The 16,603-nt window shown below is 49.1% G+C and overlaps 1 long non-coding RNA gene and 1 pseudogene across 2 annotated transcripts; both read left to right on the forward strand.

The window, feature by feature from the left end:
- Nucleotides 1-858: 858 nt before the first annotated feature.
- LOC309852277 (histo-blood group ABO system transferase pseudogene) lies at nt 859-3,888 on the forward strand (annotated as a pseudogene). The gene has a single exon. The product of its transcript is annotated as a histo-blood group ABO system transferase pseudogene (transcript).
- A 5,450-nt stretch (nt 3,889-9,338) lies between these two features.
- LOC309853231 lies at nt 9,339-11,836 on the forward strand. Its single transcript, XR_014305587.1, has 2 exons — nt 9,339-9,994; nt 11,226-11,836. It is a non-coding gene; the product is annotated as an uncharacterized lncRNA (long non-coding RNA).
- Nucleotides 11,837-16,603: the final 4,767 nt, after the last annotated feature.

Genomic DNA, 16,603 nt, shown 5'->3' on the forward strand with positions numbered 1-16,603 from the left:
CAGATTTAGCTTTTCATATTTACCTCTGACCTATCATTTCCTCTATAATCATGGGATCCCCTACCCTATTTTCACGTAGGCTTACCTGAGTCAAGTGGACAGTCTCCCCCACCACGTCCCAGCAGACATACTGCCTCCTCAAACACTTGTATCTATCTTTACCATTTGGTAGCTTTCTCTACCACATGGAAGGTTGGTGGGTCATGGTCAAGCTCGTTCGGAAAGCAGGGAGGGTAGTTAATATACACAGAGAAACCTTTAAAAAATATACAACCTCCTTGATCTCTAGTGGGTTGGTTCCGAGGTAAGTTCCATACGGTTTCTGAGAGGGGTCCCACTAGCTTCAGGACCTAGTTGCTCATTGCCATGGCTTTTCTCCCTCCCAGGTTCTCACTTGTTCACCCTGAAATCACATCCCAAATGAACATTCTGTCTTGACAACTTTGTCTCAGAGTCTGCTTTAGCAAGAACTCAACTTATATAGTGAACCAGGTATACTTGCCTAAGCCAGAAGGAAAGACTACCAAACAGAAGGCCAGAGAAGAGAGGAAGGTCAAGGGTAGGGACAGGGCAAGGTTGTTGATCCTTCAGAGGGAACCTTGGTTGGGTAGAGAGGGTTTCTAGGGACATCTAGGTTTACCTAGAGGTATTTCTAGGTCTCTAGGTTTATCGAGGGATCATGCTTTGTAGATTCCCAAACTGTCCTGCAAACATGTTCTTATGGCACCCTTCTAACCTCAGCCTATGGGAATCCTTGGGATTCCAGACAGAAGGATGCATTAGCCACTTGCTCAGGCCTGGGATCCAAGCAGAAAGAGAAATATGGAGCAAACTCTGGGTGCCCCCCATTACAGCGGCAACAGGATTGAGATATGTCCCCCACAAAAGAAGAATCCTAGATCCAGGACCAGTTATATACAGTACTCACGCCAATGCTTGTGAGGAAAATTGGCGATTGCAAATGTAGCTCGTGGAGTTGCTGTTTTCTTAGCTAGAAGATTCCCTTCGATGTCTTTTTCTTCAAAGTATTAAAGAAGGATAAACTTATTCAACAGAATTCTTCTCGAGGTCACTTGAGGGGTGTCCAGAAATCCCCCATCCTTACTCAGAACACGTCCCCAATCACTCCCTGATGCACAAGAAAGCAAACCTTTATGCTCTCACTTTGGGTCTTACCCATCAGTTTTCCGTGATTGCCAACATTCAGGTATGGGAGACACTTGAGGTTTCTCAGTCATTTTATTGTAGTAAAATAGTTGCAACATACAATTTGCTGTGTGCTGAGAAAGCTCTGTCTTCTGCCCTTGAGAGGAGTGATTTTATGAAGAGGAGGTCCTGCCGGCCAGTGTCCCTCGTTCACTCTGTTTGAGACATGGCTCGTCTGCTTACGTCCTGCTGCTGCATCTCAGTCACTTTTCTTCCGGGGCGGCTGTCTGTCCTGACTCTCTGCCCCTTGTGAGCTTAATGCTTGCTCTCTGTGACACTGGAGGGACCCAGGCAGGCCAGCTCTGAGGAGGCGTGTCTGCAGGGGGAGCTCGTGAGCCGGGCCCAGGTGTCAGCAAAACTTGGGCTGGGTGGCGAATCCTCTGCTGGGTTCCCTGAAGCCCTGAGACTGGTGGAGGGGTCATGAGGCAGGGTGTGGGACGCTGTCAGCACTGTCAGCTCTGACCAGCCAGCCGCGTGTTCACGGGCCACTCGCCCACCTCTCAGAGGCTGTTTCTCCTGCATCTGTATGAGGTGGAGGACATCGCATCCATCCCCAAACTTATTGTAAGGATTGAATAAGACGGTGCACACTTAAGCAGCCTAATCCTAACAACAGTGTAAGGCCAGTAGCATAAAAAGCAAATGCTATGGATTTTAAGTAATTATTAAGAGAAAAAAGGAAAAACATTTCCAGCCTGTAGATCTTCTGTCCCCTTCACCGCGTCTTCCAGATCAGGCCTCTGGAGGATGGCCCATGTTAGCTGCATGGATATGATCTTGAAGACAGTCTGATCTTGACTTTGTGGATTTTTTTTCAGGAAACTCGGTGCTTAACTCACAGCGGTTAAGGGCCAAGGGAAGGCCAGAGCATTTGTCCTGACCCTCTGGGCAGGATCTGGGGGCTACAGCCCTGCCCTGATTTCATCATAATCTCTGGCCTTGACCTTCTCAGTGGTCTCTCTTGAGCAAGCCGCCTGAATCTGTTTCAGGAGCTCGAGCTCTGATTTGTCTCTTATACACTGGTCCTTAAGTTCAGCTATCTGTTGACTAAGACCTGACACCTGGTTTCTTGACGGCACCTCAAACGAAACCTGAATTTATCAAGGTCTCCTTGGATCCTGTCTTTGTCCACAGGGCATCCACGATGTCCCCATGCCCAGGTGCCCACTTGTGCAGGCCCAGGCCTCAGGATAGCCTGGGCTGCTGGACTAGTAAGCAGAAAGTGTGAGTGTGGATGTTTTAGGGTCGGGCGATCAGCTTCACCTCGCTTCAGGGAGACCACTGAGGGGGGAAGTCAGGAGAGACAAGTACCCTCGTATCTTGGGGGAGACAAAAAGTGCATCCTCAGTCACACAGTCATGGCCCAGTGACTCCAGATCCTCACTGTGACACGGAAACGCTGCTTGCTTCATCAAGTGGCCTCGCTTCTTCTCCTAACGCCCATCATGACCTTCTCTGGCGATCAGGGTTACCTGAACCCAAGAAGCCGGAAGCTGGAAAGCATCAGGGTAAGGTCAGCATGCCTGTGAGAGAACGCAACGGCCTGCAAAGTGTAAAATTATCAAGGATGGTGTATCCTCAACCAGATGGTCTAACACCCTCTAGGAAAGATGTCCTCGTCATGACCCCTTGGCTGGCTCCCATCATCTGGGAGGGGACTGTCGTGAATGAGCAGTTCCAGCTCTGAACCACGACCCTCAGATCGACTGTATTTTCTGTGAGGTCCTACACGATCTTCCTAAAGCAATTCTTGCAGTCCGCTGGTGGGACACAAGGTGAACTACTGTATCTTCACTGACAAGCCAGAGTATGTTCCTCATCTCAGCCGACAGGAAGGGAAGCAGATCATCATCCTCAAGGTCCCGAGCTATACCTGTTGGCAGGACGTCTCCACGCACTGCATGGAGACCATCAGCAATTTCTCCCAGTGGTGCTTGTGGCGGGAGGTGGCTTACCTCGCGTGCGCGGATGTGGACGTGAGCTTCAGCGACCACATGGGCGTGGAGATCCTCGCCTCCCTGTTTGGGACTCTCCATCTCGCCTACCTTGGGCTCAATCAGACCGACTTCCCCTATGAATGCCAGCCTCAGTCACATGCCCATATTCCTGAAGATGAGGGGACTTTTATTCCATAGGAGTCTGATTTGGGGGGTCAGTGTCAGAGGTTTACAGGCTGACCAGGGCCTGCCACGAAACCATGACGGTGGACCAAGCCAACCACATTAAGGCCGTGTGGGATGATGAGAGCCGTCTGAACAAATACCTCCTTTCCCACAAGCCCTCCAAGGTCCTCTCCCCCTAGTACGGGTGGCAGAATCCTCAAATGGGTTATTTGAAAGCCCGACAATTGATCTCATCCAAAATCATAAAGCAGAAAAGATTTAAAGCCTTGAAGACAAATTACAGTCTGAGAGCCTGGTGAGCAAAACTTCCCGGAAGGGCTCAGAGACAAGCAATGCTCAGCTCCCTGAGTCTTCCTCCTAAAACCAGTTTTAGCATGAAGGGTAGACTCTACTGCCCTTTTCCTGCCTGCCTGAGGCCTAGAAGTACCCTCTCTGAACTTAGACCTAATGCCATCCCCTCCCCTGTCCTCCTGAGACCACCAAACACACATATTTAAGCTGGGCTGAATCTTGGATTCAGATACAAAGTCCCAGAGTGGCCGCCACCCTTAGCTTCTCACTGTGGTCTCCCACTGCCCTTTCAGATCCACGAGGGGGTGGTCCCAGCCTGTCCTGACAAAGGATCAGAGATGAGACCTTTCCCAGCTCTGCCAGGCAACAGGGGAGGAAGGGTGCAGACCCAGGAGCCTGCAAGCATGCCAAGTGAGGGGCAGGACAGGGGTGACCCAGGCCTGATGGGGGAACACTAGAGGGCACCCGCTGGCTGCAGAAGCTTTGGGGAGGAGCCGCCTGTGTGCGAGGAATCCCTGGACTCAGCAGAAAAGTCAGCGACGTGTCCTAGCACCAGAGCCCTCGGTGGCCGGCGCACCCTTCTCCAAGACTCTGAAGGGCCACTGGCCATGGGGACAGAGAACCCGCGCGCAAAGGGCTGGAGGGAAAGGCAGCGAGGGCAAGGACCCGGTCCGCGGGACTCGCTTGTCTGGAGCTTCGCGCGCCGGGCTGCAGTTGGCGGCACCGGGTGAAGTGCGCGCTCGCGTGGGGACCGTCCGGGACAGCGGGAATGGCTCCCGGGAAGCGGGTCGGCCTCCTGCGCGTCTGGTTCCGGACAGCTCTGGCGTGGGGGTCCAGGGTCCTCCGTTCTCTCCTTCGGGTTCCCAAGGGCAGTACCAGTCGTCCGGAGTACCGGGGCCGCGACCGTCTGAGCGAGGAGCTGACTCAGCGGCAGTGCCAGATACAGCCTGATGCCGGGGAAGGTGGGGGGCGCAGGCCAGGGAACTGGGGGACCCAGGGCTCCAGGGAGGCGGCGGCAGGGGCAGTGTCCGGGATGCGGGGCTGGGGGCGGTGCGGGGAGGGACCCGGGATAGAGCAGCAGCGGCCGCGAGGGCCGCCAACCGCGTCCTTCCAACCGCCACGGACCGAAGCCGTTATGCCAGGCCCCCGCCGCCGCCCGCGGGGAGCGCAGGGCGCCGGGCCCCGACCTCTGGGAGTCTCTCTGGGGCCGCCCCCTCAGCTGCCACCCTGGGAAGGCCCGAGCCTTTAGTAGGAGCGGCGCCCCTGGGTTGGCTTCCCAGACGGCGCCCCACATCACCCTTTCCTGGAGGTCAGAGCCTCTTCTCTTTGCTTTTACAGGTTTGGCCAAACCATATGGGAGGCCTAGAACTTTCCTCAGCTCACACAGGCAGTAGTGGCCCTGCCAGGGCTTGACCCAAGCTGTCTGATTCTACAGATCAGCCTGAACCCACCAGACCCTGGTGACTCCCCACCAGGTGGTCCTTTTTTTTTTTTTTTTTTTTTTCTTAAGACCTTAAGGTACTTAGCTAGGGGCACAACTCCTCTAAGTGGGCCTTGACCAACCGGGCCTTAGGCTATAGGAGGATGTGGGCAGGGACCACAGCTGTCAGCACATCTCCATGGCAGAGCTCTCTGGTGATTGCCTCTTGCAGCAAACCATAGGGCTGGCTGGGAGCTGTCTTCCCCCAGGGCGGGGATGGGGGAGGCCCATCAGGTGGGCACAGGATCCCCTGCTCTGAAAACTCTTATACCCCAAGGGCACCAACTTTTCGCAGAATAACCCCATAGATGAGGTTTCAGAGTCCTAGTCAAAATGGACAATTGGCCAGTATTAACTTCTCTAGGCCACAAACACGGTATGCATCTCCATATATGAGGTCTTTCTAAATTTCTCTATGCAATATTTTCCACTAGCAGCCAACACTGAGGCCTCTGGGTCAGATTCAACCCACAGCCTGTTTTTGTAAGGTGAGAGAGCAAAGAACCATGCAACAATGGAAAGTACTTGTAGCATACACACATGCACGTGCATAAATATGTGACTGAGGTTTGTGAGCCACAAAGCCTATAATATCTATTTTCTGGACTTTTAAGAGCATGTTTGCAACCACCCTCATATAGTTTTGTGGCTGTAGATCTTCCACAGCTTTTGCTAATTTATTCCTATGGACTGTGTGGGCTTTGTGAAGTTTATTTTTCAGTAGTACATTGGTACTTTACAGAACATGCTATGATCACATAGCTATTGCAATCTGGAAGCTTCTTTGTAGGTTCCTTAAGATTTTCTACATATGCAGTAATGTTTCCTCTGAATCGTGATTCTATGACTAAAGCTAATTGACTTCCCTTTTCATCTGCATGCCTTGAATTTCTCATTCTTTTCCTTCTGCAGAGAGTAACAGCAGTCAGCATAGCACCGCCAGGCATTTCTTGTCTTGGGAAGACTTGGCAGCTGACTACACAGCTGTCTGTGAATGATCTCCCAGGTCCAAGGACAGGAGACAGGATCTAGCCTGGCTTAAGAGCTTAACCCAAGGGCACCCACATCCCGTATAATATTTCCACGGCCCATCGTTCAGGGTCCTGACTGAAATGGACAACATAGCAGTGTGACCTTTTCCCGGGCACAAGTAGGATATATGGATCTGTACATATATTGTATGTATGCATTACACGCGTGTTGGTGTTTGGTAGCACACAGACAAAGCAGTTGCCTTTTGTATGTTGACCTGACACAGGAAACTGGCTCACTTCATTTCCTCCTACTTGGAGCTTCTTCGTAAACATGTAGATTGGTTTTCTACATGCACAATCACATTCTCTATGAGAAAGGCACTTTTGCTTCTTTTTAAACATGTAGGTCTTTGAGTAGTTCCCTTTACCTTCGACATTAGCTCCAAAATCCAGGAACATATTGAGTGGAGACAAGTGGAGACTAAGGTCATCCTTTCCCAGTTTCTGATCAGAGGGTAAACACATTCATTGTGCCGTTAATTGGAGTTTTTTGGTAGATGGGCTTTATCACACAAGTGAAACTCTCCAATTCCTACCTTGCTGAGCCTTTTCCTCTGAAAGGGGAGTCAATTTTGTCAATTGCTTTCCCCACAACCATTGAGAGGATCCTATGACTTTCCCCCCTTGGTCTCTTAATCTGATGATCATACATTAATGCATTATTAATCACTCAAAGCAACCTTATGTTCTTGAGAAAAAGCCCACTTAATCATGCTAGATCATGCTTGTATATTTGGGAAGATTTGACTTCTGAGAAGGTTATCAAAGATTTCTAGGGCCATCAGAGGCATTCTCCTGTCCTTTTGTTTCTGGTGAGTTTGGGGCTGAGTGTAACTAACACTGGGTTCCTAGAGTGGGTTAGCAAGAGTTGCCTCCTTGTCTATTTTCTGAAAATTTGGATAGCACTGTTAAATAATGTCATTAGAGGTTTTCTAGAGTTCATCAGGGAAAAACACAAAACATTTGGAGGCAGAAATGTCATCCTTGCAAGGTAACATCCTTGTTACCATTTTCCTGTCTTCCTGTTGGGTTGTCATAATGCCCTGATGTTCATAAAATATGAATTCTTTTTTTATTTCTCCTTCAGTCACAGTAGGGGTTTGTGAGTTTTATCAATCTTTTAAAAATTCCTCTGTCAGCTTAGTTTTCAGCACTGTGTAATTTCAGTTTCTTATTTTAGATCTTATTTAAACCAATGGCTCTTGTCTAAGGATGGAAACTTGAACCACGATTTTTAATTTTTTCTTATTTTTTTCATATAAACACATGAAACTACAAAGTTTCCTGACACACTTTGCTTTAGCTGTTTCTCACAAATTTTACCTTCTCATTTTAATTATCATTTACTTTATTGTCCCATTTTTTTCTTATTCCCCTTTGACTCACTGGTTCTAAAAGAATATGTTTTGCTTTATGTCTGGGTATTTGAGGAGGCTCTACTCATCTTACTATTGATGCTACTTTAATCCTATTGTGGTCAGAGAGAATATTCTTCGTGGTGGGCACTGGGTTGTGACTGCTCCTCCTTCCCTGCCTTTTCATGTGGTATTTCCCTGACCTGAAAGTAGTCCTTCACTACCAGGCCACTTGGTTCTTCTCGAATGTAAAGTTCCATCCGTCCCACCCTTGGTTTTACGTCCTTCCCACCAGCATCGAAATCCCCACCAGTCTCCCCTCCTCAGTAATATTTGGTTTATTCGTCAGACTCTCTCGATATCGTAAATTCCTGTGCAGCAAGAGACGCCTTTAAACGTTGCGTCACGAGGCTGTGCCGCAACGTCAAGCCTAGGGTCAGCCCCAAATAAATGTTTGATGAAAGAACAGGTAAGAAGCTGAGGGAAAGGCTGGCCTTTTTGCTGTCCCCCAGCTTAAGGTGGTTTTATGGGCTGCAAAATGAGTTAGAAAAGATTCTGTTTTTAGCAATAAAGTCTAGTGGAGACACGGCCTGACTCCAAGGCCAGCCAAGCTTGAGTGACGTTCTAACTCTTGCATTTGACATATCAGAGGGTTCAACAGGAGGAAGACTTGCTTTTCAAAATAGAACCTACCCAGCTGTTGACTGCATTAATGTACAATCACCATATTAAGAGACTGAGGGGGAAAGCCACAGGATCCTCTCTTGGTTGCAGGAAAAGCAATTGACAAAATTGACTCCCCTTTCAGAGGAAAATGCTCAGTCAGATGCTTTAAGGCAGCATGAGAACAGTATCTATATATTGATCCTTGACTGAAATTTTTCAAAAATTATAAAAGAGACTTGAGTTTTTCCTTTTCCCTACCAAGCCAGTTCTCCCTGGGTGGCGTGTGAATGTGTGTGGATGCTTGGCCTAGTCCAAATGAACGAGGACACTGAGCTACTTTCCACAGACTACAGTGGTAGAGCGTGGTTGGCTTACAAGTTGGTGTGGCCTCCACGGAAGCCGGGCATCCGGGGAGAAACTCAGAAGGAAGAGGCGAGGGGGAGCATGCCCTGTGTCCGCCCCCGCACCTTGCTTCCCTCCGGGCTGCTGCCCCTGACACAGCAGACTGCAGAAGTCAGCTCCTGCTGCCTTAGCGATACTGCCTCTGCAGCCTACTTCCTGGGCCACGGAAGCTTTGCACAGTGACGTTGGGCTCAACACAATGCCACTTGTACAGGTCAATTCTGCTTCTCTCATCGAGCTGAAGAAGCCAAACACATGAGCAGAGGCTCGATTAACAAGAACAACGTATGTCCGTGTATGTTCTGTCTGGGAACGGAAGGTCAGGGCCCACTGAAACCCACTGGGGGGAGGCCCGGGGCAGCTGCAGGCAGCAGTGGGTGTCCTGCCGGTTTTAAGACTAGAGGAAAACCAGCCTAGAGCTCGAGCCTTCCAGGCCAAGAGTGGAAAGCAGAGTGTTTGTTGCACGCTTGGTATTTACGGTTCTCTCCCTTCTCTCCACAGTGCACCTTTCCAAGCCAGTGTGTCCTCCGACCAGTGCCATCGGACCTCACAGGCACGCAAACATGCACAAACACCCCGAGCTGTCGGGCCTCTGGCTGGCTCTAGGAAAACAGAAAACAGCTTAAGTTTCTTTGATGGAACTAGATGCACCGGAGCCTGTGTCCAGGAGAGCAAACCCGGGAGTGAGGGCCTGTGGCTGCCGCCATGTGCAGAGTAGTCTTTTGATTCCTAGTTGCCGAGATCCTGGTTCTTGCAGGAGAAGATGACCCACGGGTTGGTGGTCCTGCTGAAGAGGCAGCTGTGATCTGGTCGACGGGAGGCGAATGAGGCCCCAAGCTCAGGTATTTTCTCAGTCGTGTGCGCTCCTACAAAGTCAAGGGGGACATCCCGGCCGGGAAGGTTCCAGCGGTCTGAATGAAGGCCACGCCCCAGGTGTCTTCCTAAAAGTGACGTTGTCCCATCTGACTGTAGCCACGTGCTCTGGCCATGAGCCTTCCCAGCCGCTGCGAATGCTCACGGAACGAGGAAGTGTGCCCAACCACGGCTCACGTGCTGTCGCCTCCCACAGCGCTCCCTGTCTGCACGGACGCCAAGTGCCCAGAATGTGTTCAAGGACAGTCTTTTCTCCAGCCACACTCATGGTGCCAGCCCCTCTGATGGCAACAGAGGTGCCCTGGCCAGGTGGCCCAGAGGCATCTGGCAGAAGCACGAACAACAGCATCCTAAGGCCCAGCTTTCTTCTCTTTGGTGGTAGCTTTTCTACCCGGAATAGTTTGGCTCTGGCCAGACAGGTCCCCAGCAGACAGAGAAAGGGAACGCAGCTTCTCCACGCCAGTTCTTGTCCTGGACCCTCTCACTGGAACTCTCCCTGTGCCCTGGACGAGTGGAGCGCGGGGGCCGGACTGCACGTGGGAGGAGATGGAGCTCCGAGCACAGGTGTGGTGTGGCCGCTCTCACTGTGGCTGAGGGCTTTGGCCGATGGCTTGCAGGTGCCGGGACGGGAGGACCAGCCCAAGTGTCTTCTGTCGTGTCTGTTGTCAGAGATGGTATCTCTGCTGGAGGGACCAATGTGCTTGGCCTGGGTATTCTGGCTGGTGTGACTTTGGGCAGGAAGGACTGTGTCTCCCAGGGGAGGTTCTCTGTCTCCAGGTGAGATGGAGGCTCTACAGGCTGGCAGGACTCGGGGGTTCAGGTCTCAGACTCCCCCGGCATGAGCTTAGGTCCGGAGTGTCCCCTTCGGCCCTGCACTAAGGCAGAGTGCTTCAGTCCTGGAGCTGGGGCCTGGGGGGACACCCTGGCCCTAGAACAGTCTTTAGCCAAAGGACCCGCAGATGCCTTGAAAAGAAATGGTCTAAAGTCATGTTAGCAAAGCTGAGCCTTGCCGAGTGCCGGGCATCCCAATGATGGCCCCACATCAGCAGATGAGGCTGGCTGCCAAGATGCCAAAGGTGGGACGCAGAGGTTCAGACTGCCGCTTGTGTTGCAAGGCCAGGTTTCCCAAGGGGTGAGAGGTAGCAAAGCAGCCGGGTGCAAGGGTTCGTCCGGAGAAGCCTCGGAAGGGGCCTGGCAGCCATATCAATTTCATCAGAGTCAAAGGCAGGCCTGGATGTTCAGTTGGCTGTTGTTCTGCCAGTTGGAGAGTCGGCTACTGCAACAACAGGGACCGACCAGCTAGTAAAGTTGGGGGCACTGGGGAGGGTGACTCTGCTCCTGCCCATCAGGACCCCACATGTGACGGAAGTGTGGCTCCCGGGCTCAGGCAGAGGTTCAGAGTTGGGGTCGGGCTGCTGATTATATGGCAGGTGGACTGGTGGAGACTGGACAGGTTCCACCCTGGCGGGTCCCGGTTAATGAGGAGGTAACAACAGTGGATCCTTAGGGAAAGCAGAAGGCAAAAGCCTGGGAATGGGGAGCTGAGCCCACGTGGTGACACCCAGGTCCAGAACACGCGGGGAGGTCACCTGTACGGAGGTGCTGACTGCCCCGGGGGAAGAGATGGGGAAGCAGGGATGGTTGGGTCAGTGAAAAGTGAGCACTGGTGGAAGTGGAGGAGGGACACGGGTCTGGATGAACGGGTGATGGCCCCGGGCTTGGGGAAAGGAGCTGGTCAGGAAGGGAAGCTTGCTTTACATTGCCCATGAAGAGCTGTGTTTGCCTCTGATCCCAGGAACCCGGTATGTTGTTTGGATGTGCCCCGACTGCCTACTCCTCCACGGAAAACTGCGCTGTGGAGCCCAATGCTTGTGACTCATCACTGGAATGTGTGACAGGAAAGGACTGTCCAGTAAAGAGGCGGAAGCAAGGGCACCAGAGGGCAAAGGGTGGGGCTCTTGGCCCTTCTCCAGTCCCTATGGGATTTCTGCCCCTGGTTGTAGGGCTTGGGGACTGTCCTTCCTCCTCCTCCCCATCCCACCCACACCCTCTACCGCCCCCCCCCAGACACTCCCCCTGCATGTGGGCACACTCGGGACTGCTGGTGCTTGTTGCCAGCAGCAGGGGGACTGCTGGGGCTCTGGGTCTGAGGTTTCCTCTGCATCTGGCCTGGGGCTGTAGGTGAAGCACTCTGTGCCTCTTAGTTCCACTAGCCACTATTCCTGGGGTCAGAGGAAGCAGAGCCTGCTCAGAGCCAGGCTCTGGAGCACCCCACATCTGGATGGTCTGGGGGCCTGGCTCACTCTAGGTCAGTATGGGAGAAACGCCACGGGAACTGTTGATGTTGGGCTCTGTTTCTGACGGGAAAAGGTGCACCCAGAGTCAGGGAATGGCTTCACTGGATGTGCGATAAGGGGGATAAGGAGTGCCCCAGCCACACAGGGAGTGATTTTTCCCGGCCTCTTCCTTTCAGGCGGCCGCCACAGGCAACACCCATTTCCCCTCACATCCTACCTTTCCTCCATGATGGTGGGTCTGGTTTCTGGAACATCTGCTTACAAGGGAGCTGTCTGTGGTCTGTTCTAGTCCTGGAGCAAGACAAGGACAGCCTTGTTGCAGTCCTGGAAAAGTGTGAGTCTTAAGCATCGCCACGTGGGCTGTAATGCTTTTGCAGTGGGGGCCGTTGGGGTGCCCTAGCCTGCCCAGGTGCTGTAGCCCACCACATCCCTCCAGGCAGCTGGCTTCTCTTCACTTCCTTTTACACATCTGACAAGTGACAAACAGCACGAACGCTCAGGGGTCTTCATGAGGTCCCACATGGGAGTGAAGGCGGGGGCTGAAGCTGGTCTGTCTGATTCCAGAGCTCATGCATGCACCCCCGACTCGAGCCCCCTCATCAAGCAGGCATCATGGATGACCATTTGTCCAGTCCCGATGACCAGCTCCCCGCCTCCCTGTGAGGATCCCATGGCGCCCACTAGGTCTGAGTTGGCTGCTCTCCTAAGGCCCACACAGGCCACCCTGGGCTCCAGGCTGCTCAGAAGGTGGAAGACAGAGGCAGTAGTCGCCTCGCATCATCCCGTGTCGCATGTGTTGTAGCCTGGGGCCAACCACACAGCTCCTCGTGGGAACTCTTCTCCCAGATGCAAGGACACTAGAAGCGCTGCAGCTGGGGCAGAATCTGCTCAGCTGTCACTGCCTCAGGTCCCAAGGCACAACCTCTCCTGGTCACTTAACCCTGCTCTGCCTTCGGGAGAAGGAAATTCCCTCCAATTCCTACTTTACCAGAGACCTTTTGGAAAGCTATGGTCAACTTCATCAATTACTTCCCCTACAGCTTTGAGAATGCAGATGGCTTTTCTCATTTAGTCTCTTACTATGGTCAGTTGCACTGACTGCTTTTACATAGGAAACCAAGCTTGTAGTTTCTGCTGCAAGTTTCTGCTTCCACTTGGTCATTCTAGAGGATCTTTTTAAATTTGGTTAGGATTGATTTTCTAGCATGTTCAAGTTGCCATATCTGTGTTTGTGAGGTATAGTAATCCATACATTTATTATTGTATTTTGGTAGGAAGGTCGTGTTAACCTCATAGAATGGATTCGGAGAAAGTGCCTCTATTTTCTGAGACTTTGTATAACACTGGTGAAATATCTGCTATGTGTGATGAAATTCACCAGGAGAAATCTTTGAACCTACAATTTTCTTCCTAAAAAGGTGTTTATAGGGACGCCTGAGTGGCTCTCGGGGTCCTGGGATTGAGTCACACTTTGGTCTCCCTGCTCCACTGGGAAGCCTGCCTCCCCGTCTCCCACTTTCCCTGCTTGTGTTCCCTCTCTCGCTGTCTCCCTCTCGGTCAAAGAAATAAAATCTTTTTTTAAAAAAGGTGTTTATAATCACCTTATCCTTTGAATGTCTTCTAATCTATAGCAATGTTCTCCCTTTTCCCGGATATTGATAATTAAAATTTCACTTTTTATTTCATGATTGATCTTAGTAGACATTTATCAATTATATTAGTCTTTTACAACTCTAACTTTAGCTTTATTAATATTCTGTGTTATTTTCATTTCCATACCAATATTTGTTATCTATTTCTATTTTGTAACAAATGTGCTTTCACTTGTCTTTTTAGGATAGAAAGTTATATCCAAGTTTTTAGATCTTTCTTATTTTTTAAAATAAACACGTAAAGATGCAACATTCCTTTACTCACTGCTCTAACCACATTCTACAAATTTGGTTTCCTCTGGGTTACTTGGGTGGCTCAGTCTGTTAAGCCTTTGCCTTCGGCTCAGGTCATAATCCTGGGGTCCTGGGTTCGAGTGCTGGAGTCAGAGTTGGACTCCTTACTCAGCAGGAAGCCTGCTTCTTCCCTAGCCTGCTGGTTCTTCTGCTTCTGCTCTCTCTGTCAAATAAATAAAATCTTAAATTTTTTTTATTTGCTTTGTTTCAGTTATCATTCAGTTCAAATTATATCTAACTTTTTATTGTTCATTCTTTGATCCACTGGTTATGTGAATGTATGTTTTCCTTTATTTCTAAATATTTGCAGATTTCCTAGATATCTTAGTTATTGGTTTCTGGTTTAATCCCACCATGTTCAGAGAAAAAAACTGTATCTATGTTCAACTTTGGAAATTTGTTGAAACACATTTTGACCCAATAAATACCTAACTCAAGGACATTCCAAGTTTACTTGAAGATTTTTGTTTTTTAATTTATTTTTATTTGACAGAGACATAGGTAGATACAAGTAGGCAAAGCAGCAGGCAGAGAGAGAGGGAGTGGGAGAAGCAGGCTCTCCACCGAGCAGGGAGCCTGATGTGGGCTCAATCCCAGGACTCCAGGATCATGACCTGAGCCAAAGACAGTTGCCCAACAAACTGAGCCACCCAGGTGCCCCCATCCGGTTCACTTGAAAAATAAACATGTTTGACCCAGTGAATGGCACTACTAGCTATTTACCCAAAGAATATAAACATAGTTATCTGAAGGGGCAAGTGCACCCCAATGTTTATAGCAGCAATGTCCACAATTGCCAAACTATGGATAGAGCCCCGATGCCCATCGACAGAGGAATGGATAAAGAAGAGGTGGTGTATATACACAATGGAATATTACCCAGCCATTAAGAAGAAAGAAATCTTGCTATTTGCAATGACATGGATGGAACTAGAGGGTATTATCCTAAGCAAAATAAGTCAGAGAAAGACAAAATACCATATGCTTTCACCCCTATGTTGAATTTAGGAAACAAAACATAAAAGGAAGGGAAGGAGAACTAAAGATAAAAACAAAGAGGGAGGCCATAATAGACTTTTAGCTATAAAAACCAAACAGGATTGTTGGAGGGAAGGTTCTTGGGGTGTTGGGGTATGTGGTTGACAGGCATTAAGGAAGGCACCTGAAGTAATGAGCCCTGGATGTTGTATGTAACTCATGAATCACTAAATTCTACCCCTGAAGCTAATAATATAGTATGTTAGTAAAATTGAATTGAAATTAAAAAAGAAAAGAACAGTCTGATATCAGCCACTTTTCCTGAAATATACCTCATTCAGTTAAGACAGAATAAATGTTTCATCCATGCCTTTTATAAAAAGAAAAAGTGTATTCCACTAATGTTGGATCTAGTGTTTTAACAAATACCATTAAGTCAAGATAAATCTTTTGCATTCTGATTTGCTTCTTGTTTGCTTGTTCTAACAATTAGTGAGAAAGAAGTGTTAACATCCCTAGTTATGACTGAAATTTGTGTATTATCCTTGAGTTTGGTCAATTTTCCCCTTATATATTTCAAAGTTCTGCATTTAAGCACGATAGACATATTTATGTCTTCCCAGTGAAGTTGTTTTTAAGTGTGTAAACTAATGTTATAAAAAAGTTAAAAAAAAACATAAAAAAAATTCCACTAAGTGGAATTGGATCAGCATAAAGGTCTACAACCTTATTGTCCTCATATTGAGTGGGAGGAGGAGAGAAGGAAGAGGAGGGGAAAGTCTCACTGGCCCGTGAGGCAGACATGGAAGAGGTGGAAGGGGAGGCAGGAGAGGCAGGCACACTTGATATAACTTTGTGGAACTACATCATAATTTTTGTGTGACTTTTTTGGTTTCTCATTTCTCTGAAAATGTTTCTATACTGCACCCATCCTTCTTACCATTTGCTTTGGTTTCAGTGTCCACATGATAGAAGAGTCCCTGTCATAAAGGGAGCCAAAAAGCAGTCTTAAATAACGCTTCTGACTGATTCAAGTGTATTATGTAAAAATGTTAAATACTATTTAGGAGGCTCCTTGTTGAATCAAAGTATTATTTATTTTGACAAATGTCCCCAATGCCTCTGAAAACAAGACTTCCTGTCTCACAGGAGTGTATGCCAGATCCTTGGCATGACATTGCCAATGATACTAACATAAAATAACCATAATCATAATCGTAATGACGGCCCTAGCTCTTCTGTACTTGCCATTATGTTCCAGGTCTGCTACTAAGGTCTTTTTAGTCATCTCCCACAAAAGAGGTAGTTTTATCTCATCTATTCACTGGAATTTAAAGAGGCTGGTCCTCACCTGTTCTGGAGCATTAAACTCCTCTGGAGGGCTTATTAAAGCAAAGACGTGGGGACCTAGCCCAGAGTCCTGATTCAGTAGGAGTGAAGGGAGGCCTGTACTTGTAACAAATTCCCAGGCCATGCTGTACTGGTCCGCAGGTTGGAAACTGCTGATTAGAGGAACTTTAAAAATTACTACATTCAAGGATTATCTGCATTTTTCATTGTGAATACTGACTCGGAAAGGAGAAGTGAGTTATCCCACTACCCTACACAGAGAGGAAGGTCAAGGTATGCCTCACCTATTTGAGGTGAAGGGTTGCTTGAAGGGTCACTGAAATATGTGAGCTTCTCCTTGGAACTCTTAAAAGCCACACCCCTGTCTTTGGAACTTTATTATTATTATTTTTTATTATTATTTTAAAAAGATTTTATTTATTTGACAGACAAAGATCACAAGTAGGCAGAGAGACAGGCAGAGAGAAAGGAGGAAGCAGGCTCCCCACTGAGCAGAGAGCCCTATGTGGGGCTCAGTCCTAAGACTCTGGGATCATGACCTCAGCCAAAGGCAGAGGTTTAACCCACTGAGCCACCCAGGCGTCTCTGTTTTTGGAACTTTA

This window comes from Mustela nivalis (assembly GCF_964662115.1).
Source record: "Mustela nivalis genome assembly, chromosome: 18".
NCBI classification, from domain to species: Eukaryota; Metazoa; Chordata; class Mammalia; order Carnivora; family Mustelidae; genus Mustela; species Mustela nivalis.